Here is a 24,556-nt window from a genome sequence, read left to right on the forward strand (position 1 = left end):
TTAAATGGCACAATAAATAGAACAATAAATTCATTTTGCTAGTACATAACTTATGTAAAATACCAAGGCTAATCATTTTTACTTAATTACAAAAGTTCTAACTTTTTGATTGCAGTTAATCTGAATCAGAAGATTAGAGTGATGCTGTGAGACGTACTGCAATTAACAGCTAAAATGTAGATTACCAGTCAGTGTTCGCTAATTAAAAATCAGCATGTTGTTGTTATTCAGAGAAAACAGAGGTGGCAGAGAATGTTGGCAATACCTGGTATCAATGTTTTGACATTTTACTTAAATTTGTCTTCCTTTTTAAAAATTTAAGTATAAAAATTGTGTTTTTTTTAATTTGCCATAGGATTTTTTGTTTTTTATTCATTTGTTGCTATAGCATATAAAGTTATTGCGCTAGTAATGCATTTTTTACTTACCACTAATACAAAAGCAGATGCTAGATTTTGTGCTGTTATTTGTAGCATAATCTGCATATATACATTAGTATTCTGCATCTGATAGCTCACAATTGCCTTGAGCTACATTTCAAGCAAGGATGCTTTAAAAGACAGTATACCCCCTTGTTCTACATGAATAGGGCTTGGGCTGGACATATGTTTTTCAATTGTTATTCCTTGAACTAAACTGTGCACTGGTCTAATTATCTACCTCATAAGAACCAGACAAATATGGTCCTACTGTCCAGGTTTTCCCTGGTAAAATTCCCCTTTTGCTTATTTCTCAAACTTACCTTGCTTATGAGGTGTGTCAGTAGGGAGACTTACAGGGAGACTTCAGCTACCCATAGCACTACTAGATCACATCTTTGTAAAGCACAAACAAATATCCACCTGGCACATTTCCAATACTCACTAAATATACAACCTATTAAATAAACTGAAAAGGTGAAAGGAATAGTGAGTTGGAAGCTACTTAAAGGGATGGAGCTATAGCTGTTTTTCTCTTCTCATCGCAAACAAACCTAATGTTAGAGCTCTTTCCCATAATTCCCAAAAAATTAATGAAACAGGAAGCATATTTGCAATGTACTTCAATAAAAATTTTTGTTCCGTTTCTTTAAAATAACTGATTCTGTGCAGTTGACTTCACTTTTCATCTCCTTTGTCTCCTAAAGCTCCATACAGGAATCCTTTTCCGGGTAGAGCAGCACTGATAGTTTTCTTTCTAGTCTGGCCGGCCTATCGGCTGGGAAAAGATTCCTGTACGGAGCTTCAGGAGGGAGAGGAGATGAACATGGAATATTGTTTTTTGCCTTTACATCCCTTTTAATAAGGGTAAAATGTGACTTCCTAGAATAGAATACAAAACAGAGCACCTGCAATGCTTATTTAAAGCTCTTCCTTAAAGTAGGGAACAATTATAGTGAATTGATTACATCAAATAATTTCATTTAGATTTCATAGTACAGGTATAGAACCTGTTATCCAGAATGCTCTGGACTTTCCAGATAAGGGGTCTTTCTATAATTTAGATCACCATACTTTGAGTCAACTAAAAATCATTTAAACGTCAAATAAATTTGGTAGGCTTGTTTTGCCTCCAATAAGGATTTATTATACCTTAGTTTTATTATATTAGTTAGTTAGTTAGTTTTATTATATTATAGAGAAAAATCCAAATTATTTGCTTAAAATGGAGTCTATGGGGAATGGCCTATTTATAATTCAAAGCTTTCTGTATATTGGATCCCATACCTAAATTATAGGGATGCTCCAAACTCACTATTTTGGTATTTGGCCAAATACCAAACCAAATCCAAATTGGCTTATGCAAATTAGGCCATAGAAGGGTTCAAGGCTGATGCCAGACGTAGCGTAGGGCTGATATTTTCGACAAGCGGAAAAACGCTTGGCGAAAATACAGCCCTACACCTGCTACTTTGCATTATCTCGTGTTTTCATGCATATATCGGCTACATGTGCCTGCACCTGAGCGTATCTCATTCATTCGGGTGCAGGCACAAGTAGCAGGCGTAGGGCTGTATTTTCACCAAGTGTTTTCCGCTTGCCAAAAATATCAGCCCTACGCCACGTCTGGCATTAGCCTAAGAGAGACACGTGCTGTGCGCGCAGAGGAAAAAATTCAACTTTTGTGCTTATATGATGAAAAGTCATGTGTTTTTAAGGTTCGGCCAGGCACATGGATTCGGCCAAATTTGAACCCTGCTAAAAAAAAGGTGAAATCTTGAACAAATCCTAACTTAAATCCTAAATTTGGTGCATCCCTAGTAAATTATAGTGAAGGACAGCATTTATCCTTTATAAATTTCATAAAATAAGCAATCCATCTAGAAACCTAACAGTAATTACATATTTGAAACTTCCTAAAGCAACCATTTTTGAATGTTCTAAGTTAACTGTATCACATTCGTGAGTCGAATATTTAATGATATTCTGGGCTATTCCCTAAGGTTCCAAGGTACTTTGTTTTAGTCAAAGACCAGCTTCTGTGAAAGCCTGGCTGAGCATATCCACTGCCATGGGAATGAAATGTATGAGTTACCTGCAAGTATTTTCCATGCATAATCACCATCTGTAACAGGAACTTGCCTTATTATGGATGCTGGGCTTTATTAGAATAGTTCCCAACAGTACCATCAGCGACAGAAGGTAAGAATGTGACCACAGTTCATCTGGTCTGTGACTTCCAGATTAAACATTATATTTTTTGGCAATGATCAGTGTGGAGCCAAACAAGAACATAAAACTGCCAGTATCAAAATGTTTTCTCTAGCCTGCAAATGCCTTTGCAAAGTGGCCATGATTTACTTTTTGGAAAGATGCCCTGAAGTATTATAATAGTTGAATGCTGTCAGCAGAAGGTATATGACTTTGCCTAAAACTTGTAGCACAATGACCATAATTAAATGGGACCGAATGCAAATATAAGACTATTTAGATAAACTGGTGAAAGCAGCTTCCTCATTTTTGGGCGATCTAGCAAAGAATAAACAATGTCATATAAATATTACATTTTAACATTTATGATCATTGTCTGTAATCATAGAGAAAGAATCACTGTGACCATACAACATGGTAATAGAAATATTATTTGTTTTACATACATAATCAGAAGTGGTATTATTATTTATTACTGCTGTATATTTATCTTGGTGTGGATTTTCTTCATACTTTGTATGCATATCCTCTAGAAACTGAATGGAATGGGATAATGCATGTTATACACAGTCCTGTCTTTGATTATATGTATTTGCAGCTGTATCAGCGTCTTTTCTGTACAATGCTTCTTTGTGTTTAGAATTAATAGCCAGGTGTGTAATGACTTGGTCTGGGATGCACTATGCAGCAATAGTACAAACCACAAGTGAGCAATGAGAGTTTGATTGGGTCAACTGAAACAGCATGTGCAAAATACAAATTTCTTAGCATGGTGAGATCATACAGACATGCCATAGCCGTACTTAACATTGGTATAATCTCCTTTATTGATGGACCTGAGCAAATAGTAGTTTAGAAGTATATATTACATATATAAATCTTTCAAAGAGAGAGTGTTCACAGTTTTGTTTTTAAATGTCTTGGTCTACTAATTAAAGATGAGTTTAGGCCTATGCACCAAAGACCTATTTTGATTTGAAAATACAAAAATTGTTTTGTGCTCCTCCAAGGAATACATGGTGTCATAAGGGGCCTCTTAGTCATTATTACCGCATTTAACATGTTTTACTGGAATGTATAAGTCATTATTTATTTCCTTGTTAAATAAAGATATTTAATTAGAGCGGTACCCGATGCAACCATTTTTGATACCGTGGTGATTGCCTAAGTCCATTGCTTAACTCTTGATTTCTGAAATGATACTATGCCACAGAACAACATCATGAAAGTACTAAGCATATGAACAACATCATGGCAGTACTAAGCATATGTAAACAATGGATACATTCCGATTCAATCTTAAAATGTAGGTTGTTTTATAAAAAAAAAGAAAAGCATGCTTGAGCACATTAAGCATTACACCATTACACTTAGGGGCTGATTTACTAAGACACGATTTCGAATCCGAATTGGAAAAATTCTGATTGGAAACGAACATTTTGCGACTTTTTCGTATTTTTTGCGATTTTTTCGGCGTCTTTACGATTTTTGCGTAAAAACGTGAGTTTTTCGGCGTCTTTACGATTTTTGCGTAAAAACGCGAGTTTTTCGTAGCCATTACGAAAGTTGCGCAAAGTCACGATTTTTTCGTAGCGTTAACACTTGCGCGCAAAGTCGCTCCTTTTTCGTAGCGTTAAAACTTAAAAGGCGCAACGTTTCGCGCAAGTTTTAACGCTACGAAAAAATCGCGACTTTGCGCAACTTTCGGAATGGCTACGAAAAACTCGCGTTTTTACGCAAAAATCGTAAAGACGCCGAAAAACTTGCGTTTTTACGCAAAAATCGTAAAGACGCCGAAAAAAAATCGCAAAATTACCGATCATTGCGAAAAAAACGCAATCGGACGCATTCGGCCCGTTCGTGGGTTAGTAAATGTGCCCCTTAGTTTTACTGGGATCTATTTATGAGCCTCCATTTTGTTGGAATGTTGTAAGTATAACATATGTATATATATATATACATACAGGAAAACTGTGTCCATTATAAACTATATTGTTGTTTTAATGTTCTCATATTATACACTGAATAGAATCATATCTGTAGAAAGCTATACTATATACAGAAAATTGGCATTGTTTTGATACTTTGATTTAACCCCTGACACATATTAACCCTTTTACTGCCAATGGCGTACGGCGTTGCAGTAAAAGGCTTTATCTGGCAACAACGTGCGCCGTACGTTGTTTGGCAGATAAAGGTACTCTCTGCAGAAGCGGCATGTGCGGCGTGATCGTCGCAGGGCCGACCCCTAAGCAGCAGACGCGATCGCTGCTTGGTCTTCACTTCCTCCTTCCTGTTTCCCCCCCAAGCACCGGCCCACGGATGAAGACTGCAGCAGGAGGACCAGGACTGCGATCCCTGTTCAGGACAGGTAAGGTGGGTTTTTTTGCACTTACACACACACACTTACACACATTTACAGCACACAATTTAGCAGTTTTTTTTTCTTTTTGTGTTTTTTCATTTTGCACAATTATATATACTTATATACACTAATAAACACACTTACACACTGTCATACAACTTTTACACATGTACACACATTTTATTTTTTTTTCACCACTCTGTTTTTAGTTTCTTTTCCCTAAAAACTGTATATTTTGACAGCGTGACTATGGGATCAGATATTCTGACCACTAATTACACTGTTGTGTGACTTATTTTGTCGTGTCACTAATTTGCACAATTTTTGTGGTTTTATTGCATTTTTATCCCTGTATTAGTATTCCTGATCTGTTTTTAGCATAGCTTTGCCATGTGTAACTTTGGTGTAGAAAAATAACTATAAGTATTTTATATATGGTTTTCTGGGGGTCTCTGTATAGTTTGGGGGGGGTTACGGCACATAATACGCTGTCAGGGGGCTCTGGCAGGCGAGTAATCCATATGCGCTATTTTTATTTTGGGGTCAGTACATTTGGTATATCTATGTGTATTGGGCATCAAACTGTTCAGTAGACCTTAGGTGTTTCTATTTGGGGTAATTTGCCTTTGTATGCAAGAAATTGTGTGAGATAAATATGGCAAATTGCTAAATTTTTATGCGATTTTCTGAAATGTCATAAAAACCACTAACTTTAGGAAAGCTTTGCAGATTGGTACTTTGGTGTATAAAGGACTCTTTACCCATGTTAGATTTGTCAGAATGTGACAGAATGGTTTTCTGGGTCTTTCTGTATAGTTTGGGGGGTTACGGCACATAATATACTGTCAGGGGTCTCTGTATGCAAAAGCTGAGTTGGCAGGCAAGAAATCCTTATGCGCTATTTTCATTTTGGGGTCAGTACATACCACAGACTTTGGTATATCTATGCATATTGGGCATCAAACTGTTCAGTAGACCTCTGGTGTTCCTATTGGGGGTGATTTGCCTTTGTATGCAAGAAATTGTGTGAGATAAATGCGGCAAATTGCAACATTTTTAGGCGATTTTCTGAAATGTCATAAAAATCGGCAAACAGGAAAGCCTTACGGCTTGGTACTTTGGAGTAAAAACAAATGTGTACCCATTATAGATTCAGGGGAATGTGTACTTTCCAAAAATATATGGCTTTCTGGGGTGAGTGTATTTTTTTTGTACCATTATCCCAAATAAAGGATGTAAATGTGTTGATTTTGTAGGAGCTGAAATGACAGATCATATGGAGGTATGTTCCCAATGGGGCCCCTACATGCCACATATTTGGGTAAACCTATACATATTGGGCATTAAACGATTCAGTGGACCCCTGGCATTCAAATTGGGTGTTTTATCTTTGTAACTAATGTTACGTGGGAGATTTTACATGGGGATTTTTGGAAATGTCATCAAAATTGCTACATTTAGAAAAGCTTTGCGGCTTGGTACTTTGGAGTAGAAAGACATGGGTACCCATTTTAGATTCGGGAGAATGTGTACTTTCCAAAAATATATGGATTTCTGGGGTAAGCGTACTTTATACTAGCTTTATTCCACAAATAATGATGTAAATGTGTTGATTTAGCTGGAGCTGAAATGACAGAAATGAAAGATCACATGGGAATATGTTCACTTTGGGGCCCCTACATGCCACATACTTAGGTAAACCTATACATATTGGGCATCGAACTATTCAGTGGACCCCTGGCGTTCATATTTAGGGTGTTTTATCTGGTTACTTTATGACATATAGCAGATAAGATACTATAGCTTTGAAGTTATTTTTTTTTTAATTTCACAAATTTTGATAAAAACCAATAACTTTAGGAAAGCATTGTGACTTAATAGTTTGGAGAAGACAGACAGTTGTGCCTATTCTGGATTCCCCAGAATCTGTTCTTTCCAGAAATGTGTAATTTTCTGGGATAAACCTTCTGTTAGTGGAATGCAGCTTTCTGAAGCAGTGCTTTGGAAATTTAGTAGTGTACTGCTGGGAGTTTTTTAAGTGAAAAATCTCCATAAAACTATATATATTTGGTATTGGCACGTTCAGGAGACATGGGACTTTCCAAATCAGTTGTATTTTTATGCATAAAATAATTTTTGTTTCTGGTATGTGTGTTTATATTATGGAAAATGTGATTTTTTTAAAAAATTTTTTTAGACATTTAGAAGCCTATATCTTTTACAGAATTGGAATTAATCCAAAATTCTACCATATTCCTAAAATAAACAATATATTGTTTTCCTGGGTAAACTAAAAGTCCCCCCGAAGAAAGGCACCTAAAGTGAAACCAAAAAGGCACCAAAATGTTCAAAAACTGTCTGGCAATACAAGTTCCGCTTTGACCAAAACGGCTGACAGTGAAAGGGTTAAATGCCCTTTATTGAGAATTTTATGGTGTTTTGGCAAATTTTGCTTCAGCTGCAATAGATAAATGCCAGTACATGCTCCAGCCTTATGCCAACTTAAGCACAAATCTCAGCAAAAATGTTATACATAAGTGACTTTTTTTAATTCCCTTATGGAAGTTTGGTCTATTTTATCCATTAGTAAGTTACTGACTTAGATATTAAATGCACCTACGTAATAATTTGAAAATACACAAAAGGGGAGTTGTGGGAGCACTCCAAGGCTTAGTAAAATATATAAGTACAATGGAAGTGAAAGTCATTTGGTCAAATTAGTTATAAGCTTACAAAATAGAGGGAATTGATCAATGCACATTCCCTGGTCCCCTGTTACACTAGTGACTTGTTATCTGTGTGGTGCATATATTTTGAAAAACAGGGGTTTTTACAAATTTATGATCATTAAATTAAAAAGCCATGAATGTATATATAATTTGTGTTTTGGACTGTGCTTACTAACATTACTAACATTAATTGCTTTGGGCTACTGGATAGAGGCAGACATTGCCCCATGTGAGCACACAACCCTACCAAAAAGACATTAAAGTATAGAAAACAGAAACTACTTATCATGATGTTTTCTACTGCGGGACCAGTGCAGCGTTAGTGTTTTTCATGTATTTTGTTATGGTGCCGGTATTTAAAACAATATCTATTCTATATTTATTCTGCAGTAAGCTTTGCCATACTTGAGTAAAGAGCCCTACCTAGAAGCTCCCTCCGTTTGTTTAAAATAGCAGCTTCCATTTTAGCTTGGTCTGAATTCCTAAAGGCGGGGGATAGAGTTGTTCTGAATTCTTATGGGAGGGGGGAGCAGGAGAGAGCTGCGCAGACCATGACCCTGGGAATGAAGGATTTTTTCTGAAAGAGGAAGTCTGATACCGAAGAACATGTTTACAAAAAAGGAGACAAGAAATGTGTTTCTTTAGACAGAGGACTCAGTGCAGCATTTCTGTGAGTGCTTATGGCTGTATTTACATATACCTTTCTGATAAAGCTTACTTAGTTTTTACCTTTCCTTCTATTTTAATTTGAAAAGGACTTTAATTATACAGCTTTTTATGTGAGGGTGACAGGTACCCTATAAAATAATTTAAAGGGAATAATGGTGCACTGCAGATTTTGAGTTATAATTTGCTGGAGATAAAGTGCAAAACTGGCAACAGAAGAAGGTTTTTTATGCTTCAGTACACAATATTCATTTTGGATTAGCAAATGCTAATGGGACTAAATTGACTAAAGCTCTCACAGAATTTTTCAAGACATTCTTTAAAAAAAAACTGGTCTGGATATTTGTCTGTTTGTACCCTCTGAGATTTATTAATGTTTCAGTGGTGGGATTTAGCAAAGCATGCTTCTTTAAGCAGGCATCGTACCTAGTGAGTAGGATTTGTAGGAGTCTCTGAACTTATGTCAAGAAAGTCTCTAGTGCCTAGATCTTAACTGAACTGAACAGAAAATCCTTTTTTGAAGTTAGTGGATATTTGTCAATGCCTTTCAGATCATTTTCAGCTTTGACATTGAAGACCAGGCGTTTTAAAACTTTTAAACGTATTCTGGGAACAGATAGAAGTTTAATTAGTGCATTAAATTGTGGGAATTTTGTAAGAAATAGTTATACTGTATGCATAGGTCTGGTAATGCAGCAGGGAAAAAATACACTTTTGATGTGCAGGGTAAAACTTGTCATTAAACTAGGAATGTACCACCCTCTTCAGAATTATATTGTAAGAGCTGCACTTGTTTTAACAGCAAATATTTAGTTTTTGTAATTAAAAAAAAAATTTGTAAACGCCAGCTGGAATTGAGAAACCATGATGCCTAAACGTGACCTCACAAGAACCTACAGCTTCCAACAGAACTTGTATGCAGAGGATTTCTGATAGGGCTGCCAGGTACAGCAAGTTAAGCTGGCCACACACAAACAGATACCAATGTGATCCTCCCAGGTTGGTGAGTTTGGCTGAATATGATCTGAAGGCATTATCAGACCTGATCTTCAGTGTAAAAACAATGCCATACTGCCCAACTTAATGGTCTGTAAAAATTATAAGAAAAATTGTGAGAACTGCACACATTGTGTTGTTCTAGTGGTTCCATTGAATTTTACCACAACATTGTTCCTTTTATTGCCCACTTACCTAAGTGTTACTTGCCTTCAGATCTTAAAAATAAACAATAATTACATTATCCCATCAACTAGATATTATTTTCATAGGTATAAGAAGGTGTACAAACTGCATTGCCTGACTTTGGCAAATTGTTTTTTCAGACACCCCTAATAACCCACTGTATCAGGCCTATTTTGACATATGATTGGATGAATAGGATTTGATATCCAAGAATCACTCTGTTCTTGAATTAAATGTATAATGCGTACCATGCAGAATGTTTTATCTGTCGATTTTGGAACTGCTCTAGCAAGAGCTGCTGTGGCTCCCTTTTTACCAATTACTGATGTCATGGTTCATTGTGCGTCGCGGTGGTCATGCTTAATGCAAAGAATGAGGAGGAGGAGATTCTTTAAACAGCAATTCCCAAACTGAGCTGTTTGGTCACAGCTGAGAGAAAAGCAATCTTTTGCCTCCCATTAAATTGAAAATAAAAATTGACAGGCTAAGGCTTTTGAATTGATTGCTTTTTCTTACCTTTATCTGGTTATGCATTTTTTTTTTAGCAATATTGGTTTAGAGTTACAATGCAAAAATACAATAGAAAAAAAAGCTAATTTCTTATGAGAAAAGTACAGATTTACATCTCTGTCTTCCTGTCTCTTCATGTTTGCTGCCAGAAAGTGTTGATTAGGCAAGACTGTAGCATATATTATTTGCGCATGTTTCTCTACAGCCACTTTGTTTCCCATAAGATAACATAAGAGCTGTAGCTTGTCATGGAAAAAACAAGGAGAGGCTGATTTCTACATTTGCTTAGGTCAGTCATTTTATTGAGTCAGGAACTGGAATTATTTTCCTGCTGAGCTATATAAATTCCAAGATACAACATGCGTATAAGCATGCAGCACACACGCTTCTGAAAACACATTATTACCTTTAAAAGAGTTTTGGAACCCTATTACTCATATATCATTTATGCTGGAATCCACATATGACATCATGATTATTATTACTTTGAAGCTAAAAATCTCATACTTAGGTCTGTTTTGGCTACAGGATATGAAAAAAAAAAACAACACATACGTAGAATATTGACGTAAATCTGTTTTATGACCAGTTAAAAAGGTCTACATTTTTCCCATTTTCTACAATTTCCCCAGTGAAGGTTGTAGGTATAGGATCCCTTATCTGGAAACCTGTTATCCAGAAAGTTCTGAATTATGGAAAGGCCATCTCCCATAGTCTCCATTTTGATTCAAATTTTTTGAACATATTTCCTTTTTCTCGGTAATATTAAAACAGTACCTTGTACTTGATCCAAATTTAGATGTATTTAATCCTTATTTGGTGCAAAACAATCTTATTGGGTTTATTTAATGCTTAAATGATTTTTTAGCAAACTTAAATCATGGAGATCCAAACTACAGAAAGATCCCTTATTCGGAAGGCCCCAGGTCCCGAGCATTTTGGATAACAGATCCCATACCTGTGCTATGATTTGAAAACATACTATACTTTTCTGTGGAAAATTCAGATTTTATGTCTCATTCTCCCACCCCAGTGTTTTTCATCTTATTTTATTCAATATTCAAGTAATCCTACTTACATATTTAAAAAAATATGTGGCTAAAAAAGAGTGCTAAAAAGCTTCAAAATATCAGGCAAGGCTTAAACATAAAGTATTCTTGGAATTGTTATTTGAACACTACAAATAAAGAATGGCTACATATTACACATATTTCAGTGTCATTTGGGGCAACCCAATATCAAGGTAGTGCTGAAATGAAGCCCCTACAATGGCAGGCAAGTATGCTGGACTTATGTTTCAAGGAATAGGGTGAGGCTGGACTTTACTGACTAAAAACTATGGCCAAGGTCAAAACCACAGATGCTCTGCAGGACAGGGAAGATGGAAAACAGGTTCAAAGACTGTAACAGGAGCAATGGAACCAAAAGCCAGTAATAGACAATAGAGAACTAAGGTATGAAAGAAGACCCAGGCACTCAGAAAAAAAGGTGGACAAGCTGCAGGTCTGAGCTATGTAAAGGCAAGGCAGTGGTAGGTCTCTGCAAATTATCCGGACTGCACCTACAGGATAATGCAGTGCAGCTGAGAACAATATTGGTAATGTGAAAAGGAATGAAACAGTTACGCTGCTGATGATATAGTGCACCAGTGTATCGTCATAGTCAAGAATTCATAAATAGAGACATCTACATATGACTTACATTGAATAACACTTAATACCAACTGCTTAAAGTTAACAGGGTTAGATGCACACCTGCTTGTATAATATGTATGGATTATTACACTACAAGCATCAGCAAATATAGGAAGTCTGAACACTGCAGAATTGATCGAACTAAAGCCTAATCAAATACAGAACATAAGGCACTAGCAGACCAATCAATGGCCCATTAAATAAGTCACTGACTATCTCTTTTAATATCCAGTAATAGATAGTACACCTAGTAACCACAAGCCTCCCAATGATACTGCCTACTGGGTTAACATATTACTAAAATGGGTCCTGATTACTTTAGAACTATATGCTAATACAGCTTTTTTCCCCAAAAAATGACAAGCTCAAAGTTATGCCCATTTATGAGCATGCTTTTCTCTAAATGCTCTTCATGGGTTTCCTAAAAATGGCCCTGGTCCATATCACCCAAATGGCCCTGGTCTATATCACCCCACCCACTGCTTGCCAACCTTGCGTCTACCCCCCCACTAAATACAGTGGTGCATTGGCGCCTTGGGCACACAACACATTTGACCCGGCAATTGCTTTCATACAGGCGCCCAGTAAATGCTACCCCCTGATGGACTATGTGTAACTAGAGCTGGTGTGGACAGTTACAATACCACCTCTGAGCACTATAGCACTAGGTTGAACTGATTGTTTTGAAGTGAGAGTTACAGTCAAACAAACTAATAGAAAAACAGTATAAAGGATTATACTGTGCAGTCCACCAAATCCCCAGATTACTAATATATCAGCTGACTAAAGGGCACAGAATGTGTTCAGAATTTGTTAATATTAAATCATGAAGATGAAGGCTTGATATTTCATTCATTGAGACACAAATATCTAAAAAGAATCAGAATAGCCGGAACACTTAATTCTTAGTTCCAGAGTATAACCAAACACTTATGGCCTTATGTCAGTGCTGTCCAACTGGCGGCCCGCGGGCCGCATGCGGCCCGCGACCCCCCTCTGTGTGGCCCCCCACCTGTCTGGCTGCTTTGATGGCTTACCTTTGTGTAAGCTTTAAATGGTATCAGTACTGAGATTAACTGCCCCCCTGCATGGTTCACACCTCAGATTCAGGCTGTAATCAGGCTGTATTGTTTAAATATGTAATCCCCTGTGTTGTTCACACCTTTTAATACCTGCATTGTTCAACCCCTGCAGGGTTCACACCTCAGGCTCAGGCAGTAATCACCCCCATTGTTTACCTGTCCACACCTCAGACATAGGTACTGTAGGTACTTATGCAGGTACTGCCTGGACTATGCTACCTGTGTGTATGGCACACACAGGGAGCATAGGGTAGGCAGAGTATGGCACACACCGGGAGCATAGGGTAGGCAGAGTATGGCGCACATAGGCAGTATAGGGCAGGGAGAGTATGGTACGCACAGGCAGGGTAGGGCAGGCAGAGTATGGCACACACAGGCAGGGTAGGGCAGGCAGAGTATGGCACACACAGGCAGGGTAGGACAGGCAGAGCATGGCACACACAGACAGCATAGGACAGGCAGAGCGCTGCCTGTGTGTGCCATACTCTGCTTGCCCTATGCTGCTTGTGGGAGGTGATCCTGGCAGGGGTTTGTTGTGGGAGTTTGTTAGCAGTTGGAAATAGCCATTAAATGGTCCCTAAGGTGTGTAATTATGTACTGGGTTGCTGTGCTATCCACAGGGGAGGAGGAGGCATATGGAATTTAAGGGTATATCTTAATATGACATAATTCTTTCACAAATGAATGACGGTTGATATCCCCACAGTAAGGACCAAGCATTTGGGATTTTGCTGTGCTACCACCATTGTGATAAAATAGGTGTGGTTTGGAGTGGGTGTGGTTTCAAAAAGAGGAGTGGTCAAAACTGGCTTCCATTAGCGGCCCTCCACCATGTATGCTAGAGAAATTCCGGCCCTCGGCACCGCAGAAGTTGGACAGCACTGCCTTATGTGCATTGTATAAACATGGGCACCTTGTAGTGATCCTTAGCTGTCAAGAAGACATTCTAACTGCTCTATACCCATAACAGTTAGTTTTTGATTGGCTGATTAGGTTACAGGACTAAACAAAACATTAACCCTTATAACTATGTGACCTATATTACATTCCACACATGCAAGCTTTTCTGTATAGTGTTAGCTCTCGAAACTCGCATCAGATTTCTAAACTGTCTCATTCACTTAATTTAATTAATTAACCTGTTTTTTTATGTTATGGAAGAAAAACAGTGGTTTCCTGAAATATATGTGTGCATGGTTACATTGGACCATGGAAATACCATGAAGAGCCTTACAGGTTAATGTAATCCTGGAGAAGTAATTAAAAGTGATTTTATTTGTTTTAAACTGTACTCTCCTTTCTGCAGAATGTACAGTATTTGGAGAGGGCTTTGTATTTAATTGGGCATTTCATCAATCATGCTGTATGTCACGTTTCCAGTAATTGCATCTTAGTAGGATGTGTGTCTTGCATGATAATTGATCTATTCATTTTACTTTGTGGTTTAGAAGCATGCATATCAGTCACACTGCATTAAAAATGAATGACCATACTATTCCTACAACCTCTGCACCATTGTCAGAGATTAGTTAGTGACCTGATGATGTTTACAGTAGATTGTAGATGCGAGACACTTAAGGGCAGATATATTCATATTTGCAGTCATAATTTTGCTGCAATTTCAATTTTCTGCAATTTACCAAATTAAATTCATAAAAAATATTTGCAACTAAAGCTTGCTGAGATTCCATAGAAGTCAGAGGAACTCAGTGTGAGCTCCTGCTTAATGAGCAAAGAGTTGGGAAAATTGATTATGTGATTATGAAGATTGTGTATAGCTGCAATTATTTATTTTTTCTGATTTTACAAAATGTAATTAATCTGCCTCTAAGTTCCTAGTTTCCCATTATATACCTCCACCATCAAGAAAAATACATCTTCTGCTGTAAGCAGAGCTAAGTCAAACTTCTAGCCCTTCAGCCCATTAAACTGATCAAAATTCCAAAGTTATCACAGCTAGCTGCAGTATGGATAATACAAACTATATATACAGTACTGTACAATTGTATTTGCCCCCTTTTTATTCATGCATGAAAACCATGTCTGAATAAAAACAGTTTTGCAAAACTGAGTGGTCTAAACTTCCTCCATGTAAAAGACTGAAATATTACAGAAAGTGTTTGGTTGCTATTAGTGCTAACAAAGGTAGTGCAGCCTGTTATTATGGTAAGACGCAGTTACTTTTTCAGATGGGTAACATGAGTGTTGGTTATTTATGATGCCTTTGTCTAATTAGATTTTGTAAGACAAGAAACCATTTAACGTGGCAGATGAGCATAAAAGAAATAAGGGACATCAGCTTCACTATATATATACCTGCAAACATAGCAGTATTACAGAAAATTTAATTGATATATATATATATATATATATAATATAAATTCTTGAAAGCAGGTACCGCTCACACAGGTCTTAAAGTTCCATTTTTAAAGCTTTATTATCGAGGCGAGAGAACTGACGTTTCGGCTGTACCACCAGCCTTTGTCAAAGTTACAAAAAGACAGTGAATAGAAACCTAATATACAGTGTTTGGCGGGAAACCAACGGTCAGTGACGTGAAAGTGTGGGACACCCCCACACAATGACGTGAAAGTGTAAAACACCCCCACAAAACAAACGTGGTGACATTAAGTGAGTGCTGTAAATAACACAATTCCAAACCCCTGTTACAAACATACGGCAAGAAAATAAATGAAGCAAATAAATAAAGCATACATAGAGACAATAAACTAAAACACCAACAATGGTGTAGGGGAATCAAAAAGCATGACATGTTACAGGGGGATATAAAAGCAAAGCAAAAATAAAAAAGAATTCAGTCTATGTATATAAGTAATAGATAAGGGTAGGTCGTTCCAAAGCGCAAATATTGTCTGGGTACCAGTCCCGTACTTAGCGCTCATGTCGAACTAAGCCATTTAACGAATCTCACTGATATTTAGGTTCTATATGCCACAGCAGCGTTGTATATCAAATATCAACACACTGAAAGTAAAAGCGAGCAACCAACAACATCATGTAGAACAACTATAACAGAGTTTCTTATTCTAGGGCTACTGTTGCTATTCTTTAAACTGTAATAAATTGTATTCAGTAAAGCAACATTGTATTTCTTGAGTCATTTTTTGAATTATCATAAAGTAACAATGTATTTCTATAGTCATTTCTTGGGTTATCAGGGGGGGAAAGAATGAAAAGAATAAAAAATGAAACGTAGAGATAATAGTTTGGAATCAGTTGGCGCTACGTGTGTTGGGGTGAGTGTGTGGATATATCACTGGGGATTACTACAGAGCCTGAGGATCTGTTAAAGACAAGAAAATAGGAAGAAAAGGTAGAAATTAAGGATAAAAGTAAAAGATAAAGATTATTCTCAACCCATCCGGATACGAGTTCCCAAATGATGTTCAGTTCAGGACCGGAGACATATTGTAAACAACGGATTACAACGATTACCAATCCGAGATCTTGAAACAACTCTCAGATGAAACAGTTTACAGACGTATGATTGGGGACCCTACACTTAAGTTCAAAAGACAAATTGATCTAATTTTACATACTGGCTTGAACTTGGGAATCCTGAACCAGAACACGTTTGCTTACCTCACCAAAGACTACCCTATCTGTCCCATTTTGTACACTCTACCCAAGATCCACAAGAATCTCACTTCCCCTCCTGGCCGCCCCATAGTGAGTGCCCGTGACTCGGTTCTGCAACCCTTGGCAGTATTTATAGACTATTATTTGCAACCTATTGTTCAGAAAACACCCACTTACATCAGAAATTCCGGCGATTTTCTTTTACAACTACAGAAGGCTTGTCCTCTACCTAGAAACACAAAACTGGCTACTATGGATGTTTCTTCCCTGTACACGGTGATACCAACAGAAGAGGGAATGGCGGTAGTAAGGGAAGCCCTGTTCCAACACCCGGACCCAAATCGACCACATATTGACTTTTTAATGGATCTACTGCGATGCTGTTTGACCATGAATTATTTTAAATTCAAACTCGCTTACTACCTACAGATCAGTGGCACTAGTATGGGTTCGAATGTAGCCCCCTCATTCGCTAATCTCTATATGTCAAATTACGAGAAATTACACATCATCTCAAAATTCGGTGCCCACATTCACAGACTTTTCCGCTTTATTGATGATTTGTTCTTATTATGGACGGGCACCACTGACCAATTTTTGCAGATGGTACAGGCTCTGAATGAACTCCCTTCCACCATACGGTTCACTGCAGATATCAACGAACACAACATTGCTTTCCTTGATTTGGACATTACAGCCACGGATACAGGAATAAACACCACTACCTATAGGAAGGAGACCGATAGGAACACCTTACTACATCATACCTCATGCCATCCTCCCCATCTGTTGAAGTCCATCCCATATTCTCAAATGATCCGTATGGTACGCAACAATTCTGACATGACACAACTACAGGAACAACTTGATGATCTTGTTACTCGTTTTGAACATAGGGGCTATGATTACCATCACTTGTCGCAATGCAGAGAGAGGGCTCTCCTTCTCACCCAGAAGGAGCTACTGGAACCAGAAAGGCCGCCATCTACAGCAAATCGCAACGAAAGATTGACTTTTTTAACCACCTACAATCCAGATGCCAGATTTCTCACACAAGCAATACATGACCATTGGACTGTTCTAAGTAAGGACAAAACCTTACCCCCTATTTTCAGAGACCAACCTCGTATTGCCGATAGACGTGGTCGGAGTCTCAGAGACCTATTGGTGAAAACCGATCCAAAGCATTGTTATAAAAGTGATACCACCACCACATGGCTTAATACTACTAAAGTAGGTTGCTTTAGATGCCCATCGTGCACCACCTGTAATTACTTAAACACAGGATCACACTTCAACCATCCCCACACGGGCAAGCCAATTCCCATCAAACACAGAGTGACCTGTACTTCTAAATACATAATCTACTTTATCAAATGCCCTTGTGGCCTATTCTACGTGGGCAAGACTATCACGACATTTCGGGATAGGATGGCTAACCATCGGTCGACCATCAGAGCTGCATTAGACACAGGAAAGGCAGACACTCCACTTGCAGCGCACTTCTTACGCTCCAGACACTCTCTTGCCAGCCTACGGTCAATGATCATCGACCATGTGCCCCCACCAGAGAGGGGAGGCAATCGGGAGAAACTGCTGCTGAAGATGGAATTACGTTGGATTCACAGACTCAACACAGTCAGTCCATTCGGACTTAATGAACTTATTTCATATTCCCCCTTCTACTTGTCTTAACTACGACTAGGAGTATTTTGTTTTCTATACACGGTTTTAACCACTACATACATATAAGCCTCCCTATTCGTTAATCCTTTTACAACTCCATTTTTCACCTTTTAATATGCTTATCTCTTTTCCTCATTTCCCTGCACTGGTATAGAGGGCCCCCCTCAGGATATTCATATGCTTATTTCTGTCTCTTCATTTTTCTTTCTCCCCATACCGTTATGGAGTGATTCCCCTCTCCGGATGTTCGGCTACACTCCCTACCATACACTTTGTTTGAATCTGTCTGTGCTCTGATCGTGACACAGTGTAAGTGACACATGGTTTGTACTTATGACCTGACTGGTCCTGGATATAGAATCCCACCCTATCCGACCCGACAGGGTCCCTCTAGTGCGCATTTGGAACCTTTCGTACCCACCCGCAACACTCTGCGGTTGTGGGGGTTGACATATTCAACCGTGATTATGTAAGGGTTTATGCGCGGACACGGAGATGGGATACCAATGGCACGGTTTGTTGAATAATTATCCCCACACGATTGGGGTTTAAAACATCACAGCCGTTTCCTAGTCCCTCTGCCGATAACCTCCTTAAAATTTATTATCCCAGAGGTCAGTGAGCTCTTCCAGTACGGGGGTGACGAACTGTCTTCACTGACCCCTCCCCCCTAAGATGACACTGAACCTATACTTTCCGTGTCCTGTTACCGGCCTGGCTCCGTCCTGAGGAACATTAAACAAGACACCTAGGAATGTGAGCCTGGTGACTCGGATGGACGAACGGAGAGCACTCTGATAGAAGAATGGAGGTATAACCCTTCCAGCACCGGTCATTACTTACCCCTTACACCTACGGCTTTTTAATGGCCGTTTAAAAACTTTCCGTTATTTACAATATGTCTCCGGTCCTGAACTGAACATCATTTGGGAACTCGTATCCGGATGGGTTGAGAATAATCTTTATCTTTTACTTTTATCCTTAATTTCTACCTTTTCTTCCTATTTTCTTGTCTTTAACAGATCCTCAGGCTCTGTAGTAATCCCCAGTGATATATCCACACACTCACCCCAACACACGTAGCGCCAACTGATTCCAAACTATTATCTCTACGTTTCATTTTTTTATTCTTTTCATTCTTTCCCCCCCGATAACCCAAGAAATGACTATAGAAATACATTGTTACTTTATGATAATTCAAAAAATGACTCAAGAAATACAATGTTGCTTTACTGAATACAATTTATTACAGTTTAAAGAATAGCAACAGTAGCCCTAGAATAAGAAACTCTGTTATAGTTGTTCTACATGATGTTGTTGGTTGCTCGCTTTTACTTTCAGTGTGTTGATACTTGATATACAACGCTGCTGTGGCATATAGAACCTAAATATCAGTGAGATTCGTTAAATGGCTTAGTTCGACATGAGCGCTAAGTACGGGACTGGTACCCAGACAATATTTGCGCTTTGGAACGACCTACCCTTATCTATTACTTATATACATAGACTGAATTCTTTTTTATTTTTGCTTTGCTTTTTTATCCCCCTGTAACATGTCATGCTTTTTGATTCCCCTACACCATTGTTGGTGTTTTAGTTTATTGTCTCTATGTATGCTTTATTTATTTGCTTCATTTATTTTCTTGCCGTATGTTTGTAACAGGGGTTTGGAATTGTGTTATTTACAGCACTCACTTAATGTCACCACGTTTGTTTTGTGGGGGTGTTTTACACTTTCACGTCATTGTGTGGGGGTGTCCCACACTTTCACGTCACTGACCGTTGGTTTCCCGCCAAACACTGTATATTAGGTTTCTATTCACTGTCTTTTTGTAACTTTGACAAAGGCTGGTGGTACAGCCGAAACGTCAGTTCTCTCGCCTCGATAATAAAGCTTTAAAAATGGAACTTTAAGACCTGTGTGAGCGGTACCTGCTTTCAAGAATTTGTATACATTTTTCGTTGGAACTGCACCCAGGCAAATCAATCTTCTCTATACGTGAGTGCCGGCTTCTGTTGCAAGTTATATATAATATAATATATATCTGCAAAGTGGAGCACAACCCTAAAAATGTAGTTGACTGCCCGGGTGCTGGTCAAAATAAGCTAAATATGGTGTGTATCCTTCTCACTCCTTACTCCAATAAACCTGCATGGACAGGGGCGATTCTGGACATATCGCCGCCTGAGGCGGCTCTTGGATGCCGCCCCCCAGCGCTTACCTTCTGAGCGCAGGAGCGGGTCCGGTGAGATCACTAGTGCAGAGAGTGCAATTGCGCTCTCTGCACTAGAAGAGACGAATTTCCGGTTTAAAAACCGGAAATTCGACTCTTAAAGTTACAAGGAGCGGCTTTTTGCCGCCCCTGGTAACTGGGGCGCTTCTGCCCAGAAGCGCCCCTGTGCATGGAGGCAGTTTTTTGCCCCTACTGAATCGTGAGTGACTTCCTTTTTTGTATTTTGCACTTAATAAAACTAAATATAGAGACAGAGTGCTGCACACACTGCCTTATTTTTTTTTTATATGTAATTACCTAATTATTGTACCGATGCAAAGACGATCAGCTTCTTTACAAAGTTTGCAGCCACCATTTTATTTGGGACCACGTCACTTCCCTCTGCCTATGCTCCATACTGCGCATGCGCCTGCTAGTGACCCCGCGGTGTGATTGCATCAATACAGCATTGCATCAATACAGCAAACGACTGAATGCGGGCTACTGCGCATGCATGGGGTGCATTAAGAAAGGAATGCGCACGTGTGCGCCCCAAATAAACTTCATTAAGAAAGAGAAGCTTTGTGTGCGTTGGACTAGAGGTAGAAGCTTTTTTAGCAAATGAAGGAGCACTGTGCAGAAACAACTGAACACTAGAAAGAATCATTAACAGTAAGTATATGTTCACCTAAATGCCATTAATTGGAGATATATTTATTTTTTACCTTTAGTTGTCCTTTAATATACACAAAAAAAGTTTTATTTAAAAAAATCAAATATATACTGTATATATCTCAATAAAATATTCTGTAATACTGCTATGGGTGTCTTATGTTTGCAGGTGTTTGTTTGGGATCATTCTGACTACAGTGTAGTGAACATCATAGGTTAGTATTTAAGGATGTATGAGACTAATGGGTGCCTACCGGTATATTTTACTGTACACTAGAGTATATTTGGTATTAAGTACACAGCTGCAATGCTTTTTATGTTAGTTGGATGATGTCTGTGCACCTTGGTTTTCCAATATTGCTAGGGATCTTTAGTAGAAATATGATCAGGGCTCTGATTGGGTCCTGAGCTCAAGCTAGATGAGAATCTGAGGCAATATTTGAAAACTTGTGCAGGTGCATTTTGCCATCAGAATAACCCGAACAACCTGAGCAAGTCTGTCTGGAAATCACTCCATAGCATTGTGCAAAAGGTATACATACTGTAATACAGTACTTACCCAAAAATACATTAACCTGTTATTACAGCAACAAATGGTTTTGCAAAATTATCTGTGTGTAGGATGAATACTATTATTATTCTTTTGCTTAGGGTAAATACTATTATTATTATTTTGCATTTAAAGTTTTTCAAAAGTGTTTTTTAATAAAAAAATGGAAATTGCATTTCTAAAGTAAAATGACACCTAGTTTCCCATTGCAAATAATTTTCCCATTACTGTCTTTTATTACTTTTCCCCCTAATATGTCTATTATTTGATATCAGAGGGAGGAATTATTGGGCCTAATTTAGTGGCTAGTTAGATACAATAAATGATCCTCCATTGTCTTTAATATATTCAGATATTCAGTTTGTACAATTATATTTTGTACCCTGAGTACATTAATTTCAGGAGCAGGAGACATTGTTGAAAAAGTTGACTGCAGTAAATCTCTGGATTTCTTCTCATGTTATCTCTGTGAGAGATAATGCAGGACACTTCATCTGTCTACACCTAAAACACAAAATAAATGTTATTGATTGTCAGGCCTGGGAAATCTTTGACCCAAAAGCAAAAGAAGTTATGGTGGGCAATGAAGTTAAATGGCAAAAGGGGCTGGGGAGAGGGACTACAGCAAGCCCCATAGCCCAGGACCCCATGTGGCCTGGGAATCAGGCCACAGGGCAGTCAGAGGCACAGAGGGGTCTTTATCCACTGCTCCCTTGGTTTGCTAAAAGAGCCATTATATTAAAACTTGAAAAAAAAAAACAATTACCACATGCTCTGTGTCTTCCAACATTAAAACTGCTTATATTTCACTTGTTGCATTGCTCAGGGGTGTTCTTATTTATTTTTGCAGTTGCTCTAAACATATGTTTAATATCTGTTATTGATTGTGTTAAGATATCTTCCACATATTACTATAAAACAAATGTTGCTTGTCTTAAAGGATTCAGATATCTCTTAATTTGACTCAAATGAATCACATATCCTCAAGGCAAGAAGTGTAATCACTGTTAAATTTATACTGTCTATCATACCCTTCCAGGCACCCTATAGCTGAATGAGGCCATGCATGCATTGTTTTCTACAAAGTAGAGGAAACAACTATTTATTTTATTCTTTCAGTTCTCTGCAAGCTGACATTAAGGAGGGACACATTCCGTCCTAAATATAAATATTTCCATCCTGACCTTCCTAAGGCAATTGACTGAAGCAGATTTTCATTTATTTGTTCCAGATAAATATTTTCCATAGTTTATTTCCTAAAAAGATCATCCAGTGGGAAAAGCATTATGTTCTCATATGATTGTGGTTCCCTGTTGACAGAACTATCAAGGGGTAGAGATGCACCAGGGTCCTTCAAGGACACTGTCAGTGCTGCTGCAAGGAGGCATACTGGTTGGTAAGGATGGGGCAGGCGTGAGCCTGCGAAGTGCTAATTGCTTTACTGTCAATGTTCATGACTTATCAAACTAAAAAAGTTACAGGAGATACCTGGAAACAGAACTGAGATATAGGAAACAGACCTAAAAGTAATCAATATGATAGATGTGGCAAATTCTTGTAACATAAATTACATTATAGGTGGTACAAGTCTGCACCATTCATTGCATTGCCTCATATTGGGTACTGTATGTTTCACCCTGTTGTGGAAGCAGCCCTGTTGCCTCCAATAATGTGCGTCCATACAATATAATCATAACCTCCTAAAGTAGGGAGGTATGACTGATGGCATTTCCACTTAAAAGCAAGGGGATTTGGGATAAGGGCCTATGACTAGCAGGGCTAACACAGAAGTTTCTGGTTAGCTACTTTGGTCAAGAAATGGCTCTTGGGTACAAGCTTGAGTATCTGCTGCTGTTTTATTGAAATATCTGATGGCATACTGTTAAGAGAAGCAAAAAATAAAATGGTAATTCTTATGTTAAAAAAAAAACTAATTGTACCAAGCTTGCACCCTCACAATTTAGGGTAACTGCCCCAGCAAAATACAGTGTGGGCAAATGTCTTGGCACGGGGTATCCCGATTTAACACACAATCTACTGCCTTAAGTGATGTGTGAATCAGAAAGTTCAGCATGCAAGGGTTTATATCTAAACCTAAATGTTTGACTCACATAGCTGTATGGTGATCAATGCTATTTTGATAACTGGGAACTTCTGCGTTTTGCTTCTACACCATATTCATACTCTAATAAGTGCATTAATACAAGAGAAAAGAGGAACATTAGGCCTTAGCAGTGTTTCCAATAAAGCTAGAGGGAAATCGCCCAATATAGCTTATAGCCCTGGGAGCAGAGTTAGTTGCGTGGCTCTTAATGCCTCTTTTTTTTATTACAAATTCAGTTTTAAATAACAAATATGAGTTTGCTTTTTCATCTAATTTTCCAAATAAGAAAAGCAACACCAAAACATTGACCTGTCAGCTCTCCTTTTCTTGCAAGTCACCTATATTTATATTCCTGATAGGGGTGGGGAAAGGAGTTCTGGCAAGAACAGGGTATGGTCTGTTCAAAAATGTGTTCAAGAAAGTGGTCAAAATCACCTGTATTCATATATGGAGAGACTGAGGTCTCTGTTTACATAATAACCCTAAACCTTTATGGCTTCTTTAACCCTTTCACTGCCAGCCGTTTTGGACAAAGTGGAACTTCTACTGCCAGACAGTTTTTGAACATTTTGCACTTTCACTTTAGGGGCCTTTCCTAGGGGGGACTTTTAGTTTACCCAGTATAACAATATATTGTTTTTTTCAGGACATCCTAAGCTTTTAAAATATGGTAGAATTTTTGTATAATTCCAATTCTGTAACAAGATATAGGCTTCTAAATGTCTAAAAAATGAACTGGAACACCAGAAACAAAAATTATTTTATGCATGAAAATACAACTGATTTGGAAAGTCCCATGTATCCTGAATGTGCCAATACCAAATATATATAGTTTTATGGAGATTTCTCACTTGTATAGGCCAAAAACTCCCA

At 38.2% G+C, this 24,556-nt stretch overlaps 1 protein-coding gene across 5 annotated transcripts in view; it reads left to right on the forward strand.

Moving 5' to 3' along the window:
- smyd3 (SET and MYND domain containing 3) overlaps positions 1 to 24,556 on the forward strand; it is a 303,636-nt gene that overhangs the window by 136,425 nt on the left and 142,655 nt on the right. The window lies entirely within an intron of this gene.

The sequence above is a fragment of the Xenopus tropicalis genome, chromosome 5, assembly GCF_000004195.4.
Source record: "Xenopus tropicalis strain Nigerian chromosome 5, UCB_Xtro_10.0, whole genome shotgun sequence".
In the NCBI taxonomy this organism is placed as follows: Eukaryota; Metazoa; Chordata; class Amphibia; order Anura; family Pipidae; genus Xenopus; species Xenopus tropicalis.